The following is a 21,927-nucleotide window of genomic DNA, read 5'->3' on the forward strand; positions in this document are numbered from 1 at the left end:
TCCTTTTCTTTTGCCGGAAGGATTAAACTTAAGTGGTGAGATGAAGGTGGGGATTCTCCGGACTCTCTGAAGGACCTACTCCTCTGGGATGTGGTTAAAGAAAATATTTAAACAGCAACTCTGAAGGAACCACAGGAATGGGATTTCACAGTCTAGACACACTAAATGCGTCTTGCTTAACGACTACCAAGAGAGCTCTCCCAGACTTCCTGCAAACACAACTAGACTTTCTCTTACATATAACCTTTTCCTGACACACTTTGTTCTTTGCCATTATTTTAAATGCATAGATGGACATCTAACAGAAAATGCATGTTCATCTGTGTAGTGCGGTAGAGATGTGTGTAATGTACAGTCCGCATCTCTCCTATTACTAGCATCTCCTTCTGCTCTTGTATGTATCTTAGTCTCTCAAAATCAAAAGAGAATTTTAAAGACCATGTGATTTGTTTTTATTTGTTGGAACTCTCAACATTATCTCTTGTTGTCACTTGCGACCTTCCATTCCCTTCTTCCGGGACTTATCTTTATATTTTTGCAAGGTCCCATGCACATCTGTGGTGCCATATTATAACTGTAATTACGGTAGCATCTAGAGGCCACATCCAGGGACCAGGACTCCATTATTCTAGACCTGGGGGCAGGGACTGCCTTCTACTGTGTTTTGTATATGTACAAATACGGTGAGCATAATTGTAAATGCTCCACATTTGCCTTTTGTAAACAGCATAGAGAAATGTTATAGGTCCTGTATTCATCTGGGATAATGAAAGCTGAAGTTTTCAGGAACTAAGCACGTCTGAAAATCTAACCTTTAGGTCCTGATCCGACATGAAGTCAATAGGATGCTGCACAGGAATCTGAGGGCTTGTGTACACTTACAGTGCTGCAGCTGCACTGCCGTAGAGCTTAGTGAAGACACTACCTATGCCGACAGGACAGCGTCTCCCTTCAGTGTAGGTATTCCACCTTCCCGAGAGACTGTAGCTGTTGACGGGAGCAGCCCTCCCACCAACATAGCACTGACTACACAGGGAGTTTGGTCCGTATAACTGTCACTCAGAGATGTGGATTTTCCAGTAGTTATACTGACATAAATTGGTAGTGCAGACCTGGGCTACATTACTGGATGCAGGGCTGAGGCCATAGTAGTTACTTTTGTGGAAGAGATTTGTTTCTTTTGGACCCATTTCTTATAGGCATATGAAGTGGCTGCTTAGAAGATGATGAGCTGCCAGCAGGAGGTGATTCTGGTAGCAGAGCTTGTTAGATTCTTGGCAATGGCTTTTGGTTCCTTGATTTGGAACTGGACCGTTCCAGTGACTTGTTCGTGGATTTGAAGGGTTTTGTATTATTGTTACATTTTTATTTACTGAAAAGACACTGGCATCCCAAAATATGGGATTCTAATTGTACGGTCACAGCAATGAATCGGTTAGTAATAGTTATCCAGCTGCCTTCTAATCATGTGATGTCATTGCATTCTCCCTAGAACGCCTTATCTAAGCCTGAAGGCTTGAGTGGTTTAGAAACAAAACAAAAGCAGTTTTAGAACAGTTGGCGAGGCTATAGTAGAATCAATGTAAATTCAGAACCAGGAGAGGAATAGCATTTTTATGAGCCAATCACAATTGTCTCTTACCTCACCTTTAGTGTCTAGCAACATGATTTCAGATTGACAGTGGCATTTATAAGCTAATAGAACACTTGTATCCCTGGGAAGGTGAAAGTTAAACAGATCAGGAGAGTGGCAGATAGAGATCACAAATCCAGAAACAATTGCTCATGCTAAATCCTACATTGTTTAGAAGACAAATTTAAGAAACTAAAAAAAAGCTTTATATATTATATATAAAGAAAACAACAACACTGTGATGAAATGGGAATGCTTGCCAATTGTACCTAATAGATAACATCAACTCAACAACTGCAGTATTTCCTCATATTTCCCTATATTACATATAGGAAATACCTAGAATACAACAAATATTTGCACTTAGATAATCTCAGTATCTTATGTGAGGCATCTAGCAAATTTTTCAGACTCACAGCGCAATTGCTTGCGTGTACACACTCTCTCTCTCTCTACATGTATTGCAAAATAAATAAATAAAATCATCAAGACAAAGTTAAGGTTGTGAGATCAGTGCCTGAAGTAAGGAAATTCCAAATGTTAATTTTGTTTGGGCAATGGTAATTTGACTTCACCCTGTATATTAAACAGGGGAAAGAGGAACAGAAAATATTACTAATTGGCTGTACAGGGTGAAAACAGTGAAACTTACTGTACACAAAATGCACAAGTAACTTTTCTGTTTGGGTCAAGAAGAAAACGGTGTCCTATTTGGCTTTCAGTTATTGCAATATTTATGTTACAATGGTAGGTAAAAAATTTTCAGGGACTTTTTTCTAATTTAAAAATAACTGCCTTTAGACAGAGACCAAGCCTAGAGAATCTCAGAATATTTCCGAAAGTTAGGAGTATGTAAAATCAGAGCATGATAACAAATGGTCTTGCTACCTTAAAGTGTGGTTCAGCTTTAAAAAATGACACACAAAGTGGCCTACAGGGGTTCTGTATTTGTCTGTGCCGTAACACTATATCAAATGTAATCAGCTGACAAATAAAAAGATGTCTTTTGTTTAATTGCTGACCCTCTAAACTCAACCTATATTCTGAAAGTTAAGCCATGCTCCTCTTATCGCTTGTCGTCTTGTCTCATTGCTGCCAGTAAGAAATCCTTTTTCCATTTGTCCAGGGGGATCTGAGGCTAGAATTTGTTCTTTCTGTTGGCACTTATGCCAAATTGTTCAAGCCTAGGGGCCAAAATCCTAATGGTGTGAATATCAAAAAGCAGTGTGTGCCTGCAGTCTCGATGATTTGAGTGGAAGCAGGGATTGCCCAGCACCCCTTAAAACAAGGTTTCTTATGTTGAGGTGCCAAAATACGCATTTAGGAGCTTAACTTTAGGTGCCCAGGTTTGACAATGTTGGCTTTAATTAACAATTCCGTTGATACCCAATGATATGCAGTGATGAGACGTGATGCTTTGATGAGCTTATAGCTCTGTACCATCAAAGAATAAAGACCAAAAACTGATTGTCACAGAAAATGACTCTGAATACACATTTAGAGCAGACTTCAGATGTTTATTCTGTGTAGTCTCTCTTCAGAGTAGAACTACAGCTACAGCTGCTGCTACTAAGTACAAAGTAGTGAAGTAGAAAGAGTTGAATAGGTATAATCTTCTAAGAAGGCTGCTTCTAGAATTAGGAGTGCTTCCATTATAATTTTCGCTGAACCTATTCCTGTCTCAATGGAAGTGTATGACACACACCCATTATCCACAGGTCATTGACAGGTTGAACATAATGGGTTTTTCAGAGCTGGATCCTCTGCAGTCTGGTATGCTTAGGGAGCCCTTAATCTGAGGAGCATTGACATGCAAGCCCTTACATGCCCTGTCTTGATTCTGAGGTCTTCACAGTGTATTATGTCAGAGCACGTTTAGGAAGACTTTAAACCATGATCCAGTCAACAATTCTGCCTGCTAAAAATTAATTTGGCTTTTCTTCAACTGTATCTATTAGATGCAACAATTGGCATTCCAGCACAAATAACTTTACAAGGTTACTCTTCTTTAAAAGGCAACAATTAGCAGCATGAGCTGATAGCACCACTGTTTTCTTCACCAAAAACAAAGCATTAAATCCCCCCACACACGCCACAAGAGTGTTCAGTAGAAGCATATCTCATAAAAGAGAGCATTTGGGGACGGGGATTCTATTCTGTAACGTATGGAGAAAAGCCTTTTCTTAGGTCCCAGCTATATGACAAAAATGCCTCATCCTGAAGTAGTTTGCTGTATCCATTCTTGATGAAACCACTCTTAAACCTGAGACAGGAGGTCTAGCCAAACCAGATTCCGGTAATACATTACCGTTTTAAAAAATGTTTCTCTTTATATCCCTGCACCAGCCAGAAAATTGAGTTAGCTGAAAACTATGGATCCTTACGGTGTGGGCAGGTGGCAATAGCTTCCTACTAGTATGGCAGCAAAAACTGTGTCTGCAAGTGTAACGGTACGTGGAAAATATTTTAGGACACCACCCTTCTGCCCCATGTAACACATTTTTCCAAGGGTGGGTACCTATGCAACTAAGTCATGAAACTGTGTCCTGTTCTTTTGCCTTTAGCTAACCCAGCCACTGACTCAAGGCCATGTGTACTGCAGCTATCCTAAATTATTCAGTTTCCCCTGCAGCAACATTTCTTGAGTTTGTTTTTACACTGCTTACTTTCCTGTACTTTGTTTTTACTGAAATACTTCTATTACAATTTAGGTTCTGATCTCAATCTTATTTAAATCAAAGTGATTTTTGCCATTACTTCAGTGGGAGCAGACTGGGACAGATGTGTGTGTAAACAAGCAAATGAACTAGTTACATATACAATCAGGGTAGGAGACCACTAGAAAAATTAGCTGACTGCTTTGTGAAGCCTTATTGTAGTTCCGAACCAGGACCAAATATTGCTTCTGTTTCCATCCCAGAAGTGGGTTAAATAGATTTAAATGGGAAGAAAAATAAATATTGCTAGAATAGAGCATTTAGGATGTTGTTTGAGGTACCAGGTGAGAAGACCAGCTATGCTGGAGGTTTGAGATTACAGTGTAAGAATGTAATGCATGGGAAATCATGCTTTCAGGTGGCTTTCTGCTCTTCATCTGTGGAACTCTCAGTATGCTGAGGAGTCAGTTTTCAAAGAGGCTTGGCATGGTTCAATATTCCTCCATGGTGACCTGTTCACCAGTAATTCAGATTGTGGCAAACAGGCCTTGCCAAGCATGCAACTCAGTGGTATATGCCCATTAGACTTCCATCTGGGCTCACCTTGCCTCTTTGCGCTGCCTGAACCTATCTGTGACAAGAACTGCTGCTGACCTCTTTGGAGAGCTCTCCAGTCTGATCCCCTGCTGAAACAGGGAGCAGAAATCAGGATGAAGTCAAATTTCATTGGACATGCTGGCAGACATTGGAGTTGAAACTTAAAAATGACCAAACCCAAACATTTGGAGTGAGTCTTCACCTGTGATTGTGTAGTGCCTGGCTCCGTGGGGCACCAATTCTAATTGGGGGACCTTTGAGCAATATAGTGTAAATAAACAATAATACAGGGAATGCTAGGTTGAGAGGGCAGCTTGTTGGAGAGAGAAGTCAACAGGAAGAGGTTGAATACAAAAACAGGAGGAAAAAGAGGAAGATGAATGGGGGGGAAAAAGTAAGGCAGGGAAGATGACAAGGAAAGAGGAAAAGGAGATGGAGGGTTGTGAGAAGGATAAAGAAAAAAACAGAAAAACAGCTGAAATACAGTAGGTGTGTACTCTCTTTTCAGGGTGTCTGGTTTTACAGATATTTTAAGAGACTTTTTGGGGGTGAGGGAACAATTTCTTCTTTCTTAGCTCCATCTTTTGTCATTTCCTTCTGTCATCTTATTCCTCTTCCTCCTCCTAACCGCCAACTGTCTTATGAAAGCAGCAAAGAGTCCTGTGGCACCTTATAGACTAACACATATTGGAGCATGAGCTTTCGTGGGTGAATACCCACTTCGTCGGATGCATGTAGTGGAAATTTCTAGAGGCAGGTGTGTGTGTGTGTGTGTGTGTGTATCTATCTATCTATCTATCTATCTATCTATCTATCTATCTATCTATCTATCTATCTATCTATCTATCTATCTATCTATATGCAAGCAAGAATCAGGCTGGAGAGAACAAGGTTAGTCTCCAGCCTGATTCTTGCTTGCGTATATATACACACCTGTCTCTGGAAATTTCTACTACATGCATCCGACGAAGTGGGTATTCACCCACGAAAGCTTATGCTCCAATATGTCTGTTAGTCTATAACGTGCCACAGGACTCTTTGCTGCTTTTACAGATCCAGACTAACACGGCTCCCCTCTGATACTTGTTTTTAGGATGTGGCTCTTCGGTACAGGCCTGTCGCTCTCTTGCCTTTTGCCTAGTCCGTATAATACGGTTGAAGCACTGATATAACAAAAAGCCACAGTGTAACTTTTTAGGATGGTGAAATTCTCTCCTCTCTCGCCTCGTATCCAGCCCACCTGAAGATCTCATCTCTATAGCCTTTGCAAAGAGAGGAAGACATCTGTCTCCTGGACAATCAGTCTGTTAGAACTAACTTTTCTTTTCAACAATAATTTACAGAGAAAGCAGACTCTTAATGCAGAATTAGGGATATTTTAAGTAACAGTAATTAGTTTTTAAAATTTCCTTTTGGTTTTCTGGTTATAGTGTTACTTCAGGAGTCTCCCAGCTCAGAAGGAAAGAAGAATTTCCAGTTAATCTGTTTTGCATAAAAGTATTCTCTCAAAGGCTCTTGTTCCATTACCTGAAAAGGCTGCTGTATTCTGAATGTGTCTGTTGAATCTTATAGAAGATAAATGCTTTCAGATCTTTTCAACAGAGATTTTGTACTGTCTCTTTTCAACAGAGAAGAAAGAGACCTTATTGTGTCTTGTAACACCTGGTGTTTTTCTTCTTTAATTCCTGATTGCTATTTAAGAAGAGATCCAATCCACCTAAATTTAGTCAGAACCATAAAACAGAATTTCTAATTATTTATTTTTTTTGCCTGAGTGATTTTAAAAGAATCTCTTTTTTTTCTTCCTAAAACACCAAAACACAGGAACATGAATATTCAACACTGACTTTATATTTAGCCTAGTGTGTTGAGAAACACTGATTTAGCCCCATTGTAATCCTTTCAGGTGAGTGGGACTGTTATTTCAGAGCATCAAGAGAATGCTGCAGATGGTGTGTCTCAGTACATGCATAAGAAGCTTTTTCCAATCTTTAAACACTGCTGGAATCTTAGTCTCAACAACTCATCCTCTGAGATCACAAAAACCAATTCCCCTCTTAGCCTTTCCCCAGAAATAGAGGCAGGATTATTCAAACTGGTCATTCCAGTTAATTTCAGCTGCAGCAGACCAACCTTTCCAGTTAGCTTTACTTTCCCATGACTCTTGGATCAGGGCAGTTTATCAAATTCATATTTTCATTTAGTCTCTGGATTTGATTTTTGTTAACATGTCTGGGTTGATTGGTTGGTGGTGGTTTCTTAAAGTCCTACTGATTATAAAATAATCAGAGGACAGACAATCCATATCTTCTTTGTGGCCTGAGGGTATGTCTACACTGCAAAAGAAAACCTGCAGCACCAAGTCTCAGAGCACACGATCAATTGACTCAAACTCATGGGATGCAGGCTGCAGGGCTAAAAACAGGTAGATGCTTCTGATCATTCTGGAACCTGGGCTCTGAAATGCAGTGAGGGAGGGAGGGGATGGTGTTGGAGTTTGGGGTCCAGCCTGATATGAAACATCTACACTGCAATTTTTAATCCTGCAGCCTGAGCCCCACAAGCTTGAGTCAGTTGAGATGGGCTCTGAGACCCAGCGTTGCAGGTTTTTCTTTTCGGTGTAGACGTTCCTTAAGACTCTAGACCTACATGCTAAAGAATGGGAGGAGGATGACGCAATGTAGGCGCGTGTCTCAGGGTTCAAGCGTGTGGCTTCCTGACACCGTTCATTTTGTAAGTGCACTCTCTGGCCTGGTCTACACTGGGGAGGGGGAGGGCCTTACTTCCCGTCCTCACGGCGCGGGATTGATGGCCGCAGCTCCCCCGTCGACTCCGCTACCGCTGCTCGCCCTGGTGGAGTTCCAGAGTCAATGGGAGTGCGTTCGGGGATCGATATATCATGTCTAGATGAGACGTGATGTATCAATCCCCGATAGATGGATCGCTGCCCGCCGATCCAGCAGGTAGTCTGGACGTACCCTCTGTCTCAGAGGATTACTCCTGTTAGATCAAGCACAGCACTGGCACTTCAGAAGCTTTCCTACTGTCCTCCTGAAGTACACAATGCCCCTTCCACCAACCCAGAGCAAACACTGGGCCCTCTTCAGAGAGTGGCGGCTACCACTCTGAAACTACTCAACCAAGATGACTATAGGAGCAGTGTCGGAAGACCCCACTTCCACTTCCTACCCAATGTTGAAGAGATCACCTGTGAATTCAACATGCCATAATTACTGTGCTAAAAACCAAGACTGGATCCTTCTGAAGGATTTGATTCCTGTGGAAATTGGGGGAGGGGAATAATCTAGGAAAGATTAATATTTATGGCTAAAATATGCCCTAACGGAGGTCATGGAGATACAGTTGTAACTTGCCTAAAAATATCAGGAAGTCTGGCAACCTGGGTGGTTTCTTATTCTCATGACAAAGGGTCAAATTACATTTATAACCGTTTAGTGAATCCTCTTTTAAAAGGGAGACTGATGTATCGAGGAACATTATCTTATTTCCACAGGCATTTAGATACTGTTTTTAAAGGTTAAATGCACATTTTAGGGTTCAGATTTTTTTTCCAGTTGGTCATGCTTTACTTACAGATTTTCAGCTGCACAAATGCTGTGCCAGGGATGTTAGTGTTTGTGTGTGTGTGTAAAAATGTGTTATCTTTTGACAGGTAATATACAGCATATGGCAATAAAAACACCCCTATATACAAGTACTGGATTCCTGCTGTCAGCTGAAAAGTCAAGAACATTATGATGTGATGACATAATCTTTCCATCGTTGTAAAATGGAAATGCAGAATGCACAAGCTCTTTTTGCCAGCTAAAAAAGGGAGAACATTAGACAGGCCTGCAGCTTGCACTCCACAGATTCACTCCTCTATTCAGCGCTCCACCACTTTTTCTTTCTTTCCTTTTTTCTCTATGAATTTTTTGCATCTTTACTAGAAACCTGAGAATCTACCCATTTTTTTTCAGCCTTCCTTCTGGCTGAATCTGCCTGGACATGCCATAATCCAAAAGGGGGGTTGCTGTATAATAGCATGAGAAAACTCTCTCCTCCTGCCAGGAGCTGGGCAGCTGCCTCTGTAGGTACTTGTGCAGATCAAAGGTGTGAGAGACCATGATCAGTTTGAAGTTACCAGGAAGCTACTGGCTAGGACATAACATTACAAGGGTTCTATATTTTCCCCCTTAATTAGTAAACTAATACTTTAATTACAAGATAGTTTGTAGGTAGTGAGAGGTGCTTGCTTGCAGGAGAGGATCTTTCCTTGATCTCTCTGCTGAAATATTCTATTTGATCTGATGGACAAGAGAGTGTAACCCACTGATCATTGTCTACACCTCCATTTACATGTAAATAAGACTTGGCCAAGGTGAACCTGGGAAGCGTCATTCTGGTATGCACATTTAATCCCTTTGATCCTAATCTCTGTAGAAGTAAGCATAACAGCTTCTTCATAACTCTGTCTGTCAGACAGTTAACTGGAGGCTTGGGTAGTGGGTATGAAATGCATAGAGAATTAGGAGTTTGACACAAGAAAGAAAATATCAGACATTCAGGAGGACATGGAGACATTCCAAAGGGGGACACAAATCCTTGGACTCTCTCTGGCTGCATTTCTAACTGATTGGGCCAGTAAAATTACATCAGTAACATATTGGGTTATTTTAGATTTGTAAATAAACAGAGGGCTGAATTTAGTACTGATTTCAAAGAGGTATAAGCCAGCACTGAGCATTGCCCAGAAATATTTTTGCACTAATTCATAGTGTCTGACGATAGGCGTTTTATACAGAGGTCTTCATGGGGCCATTTTGAGCCGGAAATGCTATAATAATGATTATAAATAATGTAAACCTCCACTCTCTATTCACTCCTTTACTACCTCCTCTCAAAAGGTTTGTTTCTTTTAGTACTGCAGCAGAATGCATCTTGGACTCTTCAGAGTAGAATGACATTTTAAACAAGGAAAAGTGATGCATAGAGGGGTCAGGTATCAATATGAGAGATTCATTTTGAACTGAGGAGAGATTGCTTGGACCAAGAGGTGCCACACATGTGGACAAATCAGAGAGTCCAGAGAAGAGCAACAAAAATTACAAAAGGTTTAGAAAACCTGACCGATGAGAAAGGGTTAAAAAACTCAGCATGCTTATTCTTGAGGGGAAAAAAAGACTGTGGGGGACCTGATAAGTCTTCAGATATGCTAAGGGCTATTACAAAGAGAACCGTGATCAGTTGTGCTCCATGCGCACTGAAGGTAAGAAGTAATGACCTTAATCTGTAGCAGGGGAGATGTAGGTTAATATTAAGAAAAACATTTTAAGTATAAGGGTAGTTTACCTCTGCAATAAGCTTTCAAGGGAGATTGAGGAATCCCCATCATTAAAGGTGGACAAGCACCTGTCAGTGATGGTCTAGGTTTACTTGGTCCTATGTCTCAGGACGGGAGGGTGGACTTGGTGATGTCTTAAGGTCCATTCTAGCCCTATATTTCTATGATTCTAAGATGCATCATTGCACATTGGGACCTGTAGTCTCCACTGGTTGCACCTTCATATTAGAGAGTACGACAATTGTAACACTACATTTTGTGTTTATTAGACTGACCCTCTGGATCAGTGGTGATTCAACAGTCCCTTGAACTCATTTTGGATGATCTTCAATTTGAATTTGGTTAAATCTGTGGCTTTCTCATTTCCTTACAAACAAATCTGGTAAGATTACCTAGGTCATGAGCCATCTAAATACTGGGCACCCCCAATTCCATACCAATGCACGTTGATGATGCTGAGAACCTTACAGGAGGCATCACCATCTTTCAAGATCAGACCCTAAAATTGTAAGGGTTACAGTGACTTCATAAGCACTTACAATGTATTGTCCACAGTCTCTATATAACAGTTGTCTCATTTTAGCACTATCCTGCAGGATTCTGCTTTAATCTGAAAATGCCAGTGTAGTTATTGTGTTGGAGTGCTATGAATAGCTATTCTGAGAGAACTTCACATGTTTTCCTGAGGAGGTAATCTTTCTTGAAGCTCAAATGTAATGGGGTTTACAGCCTTCCCCCTCTTCCCTTGAGCTCTGCTATATTATGATACAGTATCATGAAGCAGAATGGTTCAGATCTTTCTAAGCATTGTAACAGCTCAATAATCAGCTGTTTCACTGTGGTGTCCAGCCCAATGACAAACAGCCTTCTGTGAAAACAACTTTTCCTTCCAGTAGCAGATGCTTGGCATCCACGTCTCTAAAAAAAGAATTAAGAGTACTTGTGGCATTTTAGAGACTAACACATTTATTTGGGCATAAGCTTTCGTGGGCTAAAATTCACTTCATCGGATGCATGCAGTGGAAAATACGGTAGGAAGAGATTATCTATCTATCTATCTATCTATCTATCTATCTATCTATCTATCTATCTATCTATCTATCTATCTATACACACACACACACACAGAGAACATGAAAAAATGGGTGTTGCCATACAATGATAACAAGACTAATCAATAAGGTGGGCTAATTATCAGCAGGAAAAAAAAACCTTTTGTAGTGATAATCAGGATGGCACATCCCCTGTTCATGTGGGGGATGAATTGGGTGTCACAGTTTGCAGCCCTTCATCCTGTAATAAGGTGGGGAGATTCATCCCCAGGGGAAGGCAGGTGGCAGTACTGAGGCTTTCTTCATGGGAAGCAGCTTGACATTCTGCAGGGGTCGGCAACCTTTCAGAAGTGATGTGCTGAGTCTTCATTTATTCACTCTGATTTAAGGTTTCGTGTGCCAGTAATGCATTTTAACGTTTTTAGAAGGTCTCTTTCTCTAAGTCTATAATATATAACTAGACTATTGTTGTATGTAAAGTAAATAAGGTTTTGAAAATGTTTAAGAAGCTTAATTTAAAATTAAATTAAAATGCAGAGCACCCCCCCCACCCCCGATCAGTGGCCAGGACCCAGGCAATGTGAGTACCACTGAAAATCAGCTCTTGTGCCGCAGGTTGCCTTCCCATGACATTCTGTCTAGGGCTTTATAGAAATACTTCCAGCATAGTTGCCTGGGAGGTGAACTGGAGTAGCACATCTCTTGGGTGTCCTGAGAGACGCCTTCTCCAGCCAGACACACCTACTATTTGAAGAATGCACTGTCTCATTCTAGGTCCCCTAGGGGAGTGGTGATTGCAGATATTTTGTGCTGCTGTGGGCTTTCTGCCACTGAGTCTTCTGTAGATGGAACCCACACAGCGAATCTGAGCCCAGGTTGTAGCCCAGTTCTGTAACAGACTTAACAATCTTTGATCCCATCCTTGTGGGCAAGACAAAACCATATTATAATACAGTTTCCATTAGGGACAGCATAAACATTGTTTCTTGTGGGGCAAACTATGCTGTGAATTACAATGCTGTGAATAATTCCAGAATAATTCTACTTACTTTTCTGAAGTTACTCAGGATGTACATGCAAGATCAGAATGTGATTGTTTTGTGAAGTAATTATTCTGGAATAAAGACTCCATGGTGGTGGGACATGGGTTTACATAGGTGTAGCTATAGTGGAATAGTTGTTCTGCTTTAGCTGTGCCAGCCAATTCCCTTGCATAGACAAGCCCTGAATGTCTGATATGCGTTACGACTGGAAGCACTCTGATTTTTGTGGTGCAATTGAGATCACAATCTGAGCCTGTCCTGACATTTTTATTTTTCACAGGAAAGCACACAAAGAACTTTAGAAAGGTGGAGAAACTGAGATATGGGGGCGAGAGAGCCAGGCTCATGGTGAAGCCAGGAATGGAATCCAGGTTTTTTGAGTCCCAGTCCAGTGCTGTATTATCCACTTGGCCACATTACTCAACCTAACATCCAAAAGACTCGATTCATACTACTGAGCTTTCGTTGGGTTCGATGCTGGGTTCTCAAAACCCCCACCCCAATTCAATGACCTGATTGTATTAGGTTTTTGTTTGTAGGAGTTATTTAATTGCTGTGGGGAAAACTTCATTTGTATTGCAGTGTGCCGAGAACACTGTAGGTCTGTAAAACTATCGGAACGATGACCAAAATGACTTCATTGTGCTATTGATAGAAAAACAGTACTTGATTTTTTTTCTTTGAAATTCCAAAAGGCAACAGTTTAATCTTCTGAAATTCCTTTCCATTATATTCCATCTTGTGCAAGCTATTAAAATCAGCTTGAAATAATCTTGAAAACTCCTTATACCCAGCTACCATCAGTAAACCTTTGACAGCTTAGTCATGGCTCATTGCTCTGAAACGAAGATGCAACGCCCACCCAAAAAATTTCTCTCTGTCTGTGGGAATCTATATTCTGAAGAAAGTGGGTTTTTTAATTATCCTACTAGAGCAACATTCGTCTTTTTGCTTAGTAGTAAATGTGGGAACTAATGCAGTGGGGGCTCAAGTGACAGTCATGTTTGTTGTGTCAATAGCTTGTGCTGCAGTCAGCACAAACCCTAGTAACGTATGTCTTTTTCCTTTGATTGCTGATGTGTAGGATGCTTGTATGATCTTGTTAATGTCTATAGATCAGATCCTTAGCTGGTATAAAAGCTAATGGCACGAAGACTGATTTATTATCAGCTGAGGATCTGGCCCTATGTTTAAACTTTCCTCCATATACATTGCCAGCCTTACTATTGAATAGACCTGGGCTTGAGTTGTGAAACTCAGACCTAGATTTGCAGCTGAACTTCTTCTAAATTCAGGGGTGGTCAAATAATTAGGTAGTTGGTTCAGCGTCACTTCACTAGTGTATTAAAAACAAACCAAAAAAACCTGCTGCAGCACACTACATTAAATGGCAGGCAATGTGAAATATGAAGGCTTTTTCTTCAGCTGTTAAGCTAATTGCAAATGTGAGGTCCATAGTGGATCCCCAGTGCTGAACTGCTGTGGCTGGGTGGGGCTCCAACACTGCCCCGGCCTGCTCCCAAAATGCTCCCCACCATGTTGAGAGTTGAGGGGGAGAGGAGGGTGCTCAGAGATGCAGGATCCAGCATAGATCTCCTTCCAGGAATTTTCTGCTGGCCAGCTATGGCCAGAACTTGGCACCCTTGCGTGTCTTGAGCTGACCAAAGGGGCTGGGAACTGACTAGAGCTGGGGTAGGCAACCTTCGGCACACGAGCTGACTTTCAGTGGCACTCACACTGCCTGGGTCCTGGCCACTGGTCAGGGGGCTCTGCATTTTAATTTGATTTTACACATTTAATTTAATTTTACACATTTAATCTTAAACATTTTGAAACCTTATTTACTTTACATACAACAATAGATTAGTTATATATTAGATGTATAGAAAGACCTTCTAAAAGGTTAAAATGTATTACTGATACGCGAAACCTTAAATTAGAGTGAATAAATGAAGACTCGGCAAAGCACTTCTGAAAGGTGCTGATCCTTGGACTAGGAGTCAGGCCCTTCATGCTGGAAGAAGAGGCTTGTGATGGGCTCACTAGAGTGGTGATAGGTAGACAAAGGAGCCTGTGGGGTCCACAGTGGAGCGCAAGGCTTGGAGAGGGGAATTTAAAAAAAAATGATAAAATTTTCTCCGTGCTTAAAAACAAGGGCTAAAATATGATTCAGTAACATTGTTTGGTCCCGTGTATGCAGGCATGACCAAGACGATGATACAGCAATCCCCTATTGTAATCATTGTGCCCTTGGAGATAAATGTAAAGTGGCTTCCTTTAAGTTGCTGAACTGTTTTCTTTTCTCTAGATTTTAGCTTTCTCCCTCTGAGCTCCTGCAGCTCTGGTTTATAATTCCCCTTGCAGGCACAGGTTTGTTAGATGGTTCCTTTAGAGATTGTGCAGATCTACTGGCCCTTGTGCCTAGACTGTGGGAAGCCAAGTGGCTCCAATCCACTTTAATATTGGCAGCCTTTGCAGGAATTTCTGGCTGTGTATTAGGATTTTAGTCCCAAACCTGCCAGGTTCTGTGTGGGAATCCTTTCGCCCCATCACAAGGTTTCCATGATAAAAGATCAGCAAAATCGTAGATGTACTGTGTGGAGAGCCACCTGCTGTGATGTCGGAGAAGAGTTGTTTCCTCTGCAGTTTGTGGGTTATTCTCTCCCTTCACCCCCCTCTCCCCCTGTATGCTCAGTAGGAAAAGGGTTTGGCCATAGTATCCTGCCACATGTCGTTGAAAATCATGGAAATGTTGCAAATACTGTCCATTTCCTCTGGACGTGTTCCTCTTATTAATGAGGGGTTTAAAATTGGGGATGGGGAGAAGAAAATTGGACTGCCCTTTGATTGTAATCAGGTCAGGCTGTTCTGAACAGGCCTGGAACTGCACTAGTAAAAATATGATCTTAAATCAGTTTGGCAAACAGGAAAGCAAAATCTACTTAACCCCCCTTTTGTTTACATGGGCTTCTCAAATGCAGGACCGCCCTGGCATGGAAGGTATTTTGAAAGTTATCAGGATATTGCCGTAGCTGTTATCTGGTCTTTATTAATATCAGCATATTATAGGGCTGTCTTGGTAAAGAGGCAGTTTAACCCATGGATTTATAACCACTGGTAATTAGTATTACAGATCCCTCTTTGTATCCAATCTATAGAGAATATGAGTTATTACAGCTCCTTACTCTAGGGCTCAGAGTCCTCAGCTCAAGCTGCAGCAGCTCATTCTTTTACTTCTGGAGGCCCTCAGTTTAACCCTCCAATATGGTGGACACCACATAATCAGACAGGGTGAAATCCTGGCCTTGTTGACGTCAACTAGTTTTCTATTGATTTCAATGTGGTCAGGATTCCAGCATCTTTCATGTCGCAGGAAATCCATCAGAGAAGCCAGTACAGGGCTTCCCTTGTAACTGATGAGAGACCCCCACCAACAATAACTGGAATCTGCATCCAAGGACTTCACCATGGTGTTCAACAGGGCATGACACCTATCTACGGTGAGATTTAGCACCAAGTGGAGACTCAGTGATAATGTTAATACAGGGGTTCTCAGACTTTTGTACTGGTGACCCCTTTCACATAGCAAGCCTCTGAGTGCGACCCCCCCCTTACACATTAAAAACATTTTTTTATATATTTAACACCATTATAAATGCTGGATGCAAAGAGGGGTTTGGGGTGGAGGCTAACAGCTCGCAACCCCCCATGTAATAACCTCACCACCCCCTGAGGTCTCCCGACCCCCAGTTTGAGAACCCCTGCATTAATAGCACCCTTCCTTGTGGGGCAGAAATAAGTGAAGAGAGAGACCGAGTGAGACCATAGGGAGAAGTTCAGATCTCTGAAGCAGATTTACAAATGATATACTGCTGGAAAGCAGGAATCCTGTAGGGCTGAAAAATAAGAACTAACTCTCCCACCAAGCGAGGATCTCAGTTCCAATAAGGGTGGGCCCAGGAAGGAATTTCTGTATTGTTCAAATCCTTGACTTACTGCTCCCTGCAGTTGTTATCTGGACGGTAGGATTCAAGCCTGGCCTCTCATTAGTTCAAGCAACATTCCAAGTTCATGTCCTCTCTTTGCATGTGGCACCTCTTAAACATAGAACTTGGGTCAGATTTATGATCCGCTATCCATACGTCCTAAATTTCAGCTGCCATGAGAGACCAGTTGCATCCCACACCCCTTGTGGTTTTGCTGAGGTTCTGAGATCATCCACCACTGCAGACTGATTGATTGATTGACCAGACAACTGTATGTTTTCTGGGGATAGTCTTTTGCCTTTGCTATCACTTACCTTTCTGTATTTGAAAAGTAAAAATGTTAGGGCAGAGGGGAAACCAGTAATGCAAGGAAGCCAGTACGGTCAGGTATGCTGTACCATTAACACATTTATTGCTGGCACACCATACTGGAAAAACACATTTTCAGAACTGCAGGGCTTTCCCGGGATCTGCAGCGATGAAAGGAGCTGAACATGGGACCACCGCTGGCAGCTGCTCAGGTGTGGCTGTACCACCCTCATCCCTGTCCTCCAGCAGGGCTGAACAGACTCCAGAAAGAAGATGCAGCTGTGTGGAAGGGGTGGGGGTGGGGCTGGGGCAGTACAGCTGCGCTGGATGAGCTGCTAGCGTGGGGTGCTGGCAGACCCACATTTTGCTCCTTTTGCTGCTGCGGTTCCCAGGAGAGCCCTGTGGTTCAGCAGATACTGATTTCTATCTGCGAATATCCACATCTGCAGATAAAAATTTGTATCTGTGCACAGCTGTAATCAGGGAACATTTTTTGTGGGAGTGCGGGGGGGTCAGTACCGTATTGGTAAGAGTTAAAATTGACTTGCCCCACTGGGGAAACAGACTTTCTGTGCGCAAAAAAACATAATTTCCCTGTTTGCCATTAATATTTCTTCAAATGCTCCTCTATCCTTTGAATAACCCCAGCAGTTTATCATGTGAATTTAGTAAACAGTATTCTATTGACATTTTTCTGAATCACAGAAACATGAGTCACCGTCTTTAGGAGATACAGTTTTTAATTACAATTTTTACTGCACTTTTAAGCAGTCTTGTGGAAATTCTACGTGGGAGCATTTGAATTACAAGTGTTTAGAAGTTGTGCTCTCTTTTTGTTAAAGCTTCTTGGGGAAAACTATAGTTTCTTATTCTAATAAATTCAAGAGTATGTATAGTGCTCTCAAAGCTGTATGAATTGGGGCATTATTGCAGTATGACAGTGCATGAAATATAACTAACTCCTTTTATCTTCTGAAATATTTAATACTCCTTTACCACCTTTCATCCAAGGATCTGAAAGCCTTTGGCAGTATGCCACTAAGTCTCTCAACATCTTTGTAAGTTAACTGCAGTGTTATTTTACCCATTTTATAGATGGGCAAACTGAAGCCAAGAAAGCTTAAGTCACTTGCCCAGGGTCAATTCAAGTTTATGGATGAACAGAACACAGCTTTCCTGCCTCATGGTCCCATGTTCTGATTACAAGCCCACAGTTCCTTTATAACAGTATCACTTGGGAAAAGTATACCGTGAGATATGCACCAAAACTCAAGACTCCACAATGAATTTAAAAATTCTCTGTTAACTGGATCAAGGCTATAATGTAAAGGGATTTTTTTTATTTTTACATCCTCTTAAGTGTGTTCGTTATTTCCAACAGCAGTGGCCCCTCAGAGCCGACAAGTCAGCAGTGTCTACCATGCCCTAAAGAAGAGACATTAAGAGCTTTATGCATTGCTGCAAATCGACTCTTGACCAATTTGGCCTGCCTACTTTCAGCTGTCACTAGCCTCCACTGATTTCAAAGCAAATTGTGGTTTTATTTTGTAATCAGTTTCCTTAGTTTGACGAAAAATCTGATTTTTTAATTGGAATTTGCTGGCAACAGATTGGTGCATTTGTCACTTAACAGGTTGAGCCTGCTAAAAAGGGCTAAGTGGGTTCTGTTGACACGTTGAGATAGGTGGCTTATTGCCCTCTGTATATACAAAGAGGGTAGGAGTACCATTTTGGAGAGGATCTAGTGGGTAGGCTGAGCAGTCTTAGGGTAGGAGCAGCAGAGCCCAGAGAGAAGGTTATAAGCTGAAAGTTATCTTTCTGTTTTCTTTGTTAATACAGCCAAAATGCTGGGAAAGGGGGTGTGACCCTCCACAGCATGTAGACTTTGCTTTCGAGCTGGTTGGGAAAGGCACTGGCTCCCACTGCCCTTGGCTGACGTCTTGTCCATTTTCAGTTCACCACCAAAGATGAAGTCTGGTCCCCTCCAGATCCCAGCATAGGTACGTGGATAATACTGTGTCAGTCCCAGGATACCCTGAGAGAACCTATTTCAATACAGAAATAAAATCCACTTTGATCGCACACCCCTAGTTGTCACCTACCACCCCATGCTGGTACCCATACAGGATATCTTCAAACAACTACAATCCACACATGATGGTGACTCTCTCTTGAAAAATCTTTTCTGAACCCCCATTTCTGGTCTTCAGACAATACCCAGACCTCTCCAAGCTCATCATCAGAAGCGAGCTGTCCACAGACCAGGACACACCAACTCAAAGTGGCACCAGACCCTGCCAGAACAGATGCAAAACCTGCAGACGTATTTCCACTGTTACAGTGATTAACACCACCCACAACACACCTTTCAAGATCCATGTATCGTACACATGCCTATCACAGCATGTGGTATATCTCCTCCAGTGCACTAAATGCTCCGACAACTACTACTATGTGGGTGAAACCAGACAGTGACTATGCCTTTGAATCAACTCATGCAGGAAAATGATAAAATACAAAAACACCCCATCGCCGGTGGTGGGTGAACACTTTTCACAAAATGATCACTCTGTAGCTGACTATCGGTCCTCATCCTCAAAGGAAACCTGCACGCTATGAAAAGACGAGCCTGGGAGCTTAAATTCATAACTCTGCTAGACACTAAAAATCATAGACTGAAAAGAGACACTGGATTTATGATTTATTACAACAATCTGTAACCCACTAATCCCCTTTTTTTTGTTTTATGATTGCAGAGGTATTAACGGGCCACTCTATCTTGAATGGTCCCTTGGAATATGTACTAGCATTGAGCTGTGATGCTCAAAGTACCTTTCCCAGACCTGAAGAAGAGCTTTGTATATGGCTTGAAAGCTTGTCTCTTTCTCCCCAACAGACGATGGTCCAATAAAATACATTCCCTTATCCACCTCATCTCGCTACATCTACGCTTCAACTGGGGGTGATTCCTAGCTCGAGTAGACATACTTTCTCTAGTTCTCATCCAGCTAGCATGCTCAAAGTAGTAGCGTAGCTTCTGTCATGTGGCAGCCCGAAGTAGAAGCCCACCTGAACGCTGTGGGTACATGGTTGGGTGCCTAGCCTGAGCTGCGATTTGTCACTGCCTGTGCTAGTGTGGCTTCAGCACTATTTTTAGTGCACTAGCTCAGGGCTTGTCTACATTACCCGCTGGATCGGTCAGCAGCAATTGATCCAGTGGGGGTTGATGTATTGCATCTAGTCTAGATGCGATAAATCGACCGCCGAGCGCTCTCCCATTGACTCTGGTAGTCCACCAGGGTGAGCGGCACAGACGACGTTGATGGGAGAGCATCAGCCGTTGACTTACTGCAGTGAAGACACCATGGTATGTAGATCTAAGCACGTTAACTTAGTGTAGTGTAGACCAGGCCTCAGTGAGAGCAAGCGTGAGTATGTCTTCTCGAGCTGGGATTCATATCCCTCTTGAAGTGTAGAGGTAGACTGAGAGAACTTCAAATGTGCAGTACCGTGTAGGAAAAAATACTTGTAAGTATGAAAGCCTTGTCTTTAAAACCAGTTCTTTCCTGCTGTGTCTACATATGGCATAATCAGTGTAAACTTTGGATTAGCTGTGGATAAGGTTTCACACAAATCCCTTCAGATTTCCACTAAGATTCTTATCCAGTCAAATAAAAGGCCATCACCCCTTGTCCATATGTGTCCTCTCTGTAAATCTGACCATCAGTCTGCCTGCATTCCAACACCCAGCCTGCTTGGAGACAGATTTTTCCCCCCTGGTAACTGAGTACAGACCCACAGCCTTCATACAGCTCATTAAAACTATGCAGTATTGATTGTGTCTAGTAAGTTATTTCTTTGTGAATAGGATCCTTAATGGTTATATAGTCCTCTAAATTCTCTCCTGCTTTCATAACCCAATCCAAGCAGTGCACGGAGTGATTGCGATCCCCTAGCAATTATAAAGTGAATTATGTACTATGCTAATGCAGTGCTGGTCTCCTCCATTCCCTGAGGTAAGGGGATGAGGGAAGTACAGTATGGCTTTTTCTTACACCCACACAGACTTATGCTGTCTTTCCTATAACCCCTTATGCGTGATTTAACCTTCCTGAACTAATCTACCCCTATAGTGAATCTTGCGGTTTTTGATTTTTAAATAGAAATTTTCATTTTGTTGTTCCTCTTCCCTGACCTTGTCCTGCCTGTCTGTGCTTAGAGTATCCCAAGGGCAGGGCCTGCCTTTTCTTGTATCTCTGGAAAATACCTAGCACATTGTGGGCTGTACCCCAAACAAATAACTAATACTGAAGACATGAGAGTGACTGAAGAAGCAGTATCCCAGTCCCAACTCTTTACTTCCTAAGCTTTCCTATGTGCTTTAGGGAGATTTTTCTGAATTTTGATCAATTAATTGGGAGAAAAATGCAAGTCTAATAGATAGAATCTTGTAGAGGCTCTTTGGGTGGAAATAGCATCCTTTATGGCTACAACAGGCTACCCACCCTACTATAAGCAAGACAAATACCAGTGTATGACTAGAGCACAGACAGGATCCAGGAATTGGAGAATTAGGGGAAACTTGGGACATGATGTGAAGAAGTTGACAGGATTACATCCCTATTTCTCTCTCACTGATACGCAGCAAACAGGGGCTTCATTCATTGTGACAAGTGGCTACAGCTTGGATAAGGAAGTTCTCCCTACCTCTGCTACTCTTCTCCTAACCCCACTCCCTTGGGTGTGTGGCAGGAATCCTGTGCTCCATGGTTGCTCTTTCATACAGCAAGGCACGTGCCAAACAGTGCAAGCTGGGGCTGTCCATCTCCCCACTGAAGAGGAGAACTTTAACTCCGCTCTTCTAAAGCAGTACAGAACCGTACTGCTGGGAACTTTATGCTGGCTCTGCTAGCTCCGAATTTAGGTATAGGGACAAATTCCTCTTGGGGTTTTGTTCTCTGTTGCGTGTCCTCTCTGCTGGATAGGTTTTGCACAGCAGCTCCTATAACCAGACCCAGTGTAGACTTGGGTACAGGCCTTCTCTCAGTGTCACAAAACCCTGACTGAGCACAGCCAATCTGGGAAGGAGAAATCTCACATTGCTTTCCTACCATAGAGAGGCAGGCTCAGCATTCCACAATGAAGAGCTGTGAACTGGACTGTCATTTTGCTTCTGATTCTGATGTTGCCATCAGATGCAGTGAGGCAATGAATACCTTTCATGACCCAGGTCCATTCTGGAGAGCTGGGGAGGTAGTGATGTGTGGTGTTACATTGTATGGCTCTCCTAGGAGTAGGAGATTTTG

At 42.2% G+C, this 21,927-nt stretch overlaps 1 protein-coding gene across 1 annotated transcript in view; it reads left to right on the forward strand.

Moving 5' to 3' along the window:
• The window catches only part of TNIK (TRAF2 and NCK interacting kinase), a 304,472-nt gene that overhangs the window by 118,251 nt on the left and 164,294 nt on the right, over positions 1-21,927 (forward strand).

This window comes from Gopherus evgoodei, chromosome 9, assembly GCF_007399415.2.
Source record: "Gopherus evgoodei ecotype Sinaloan lineage chromosome 9, rGopEvg1_v1.p, whole genome shotgun sequence".
Classification (NCBI taxonomy): domain Eukaryota; kingdom Metazoa; phylum Chordata; order Testudines; family Testudinidae; genus Gopherus; species Gopherus evgoodei.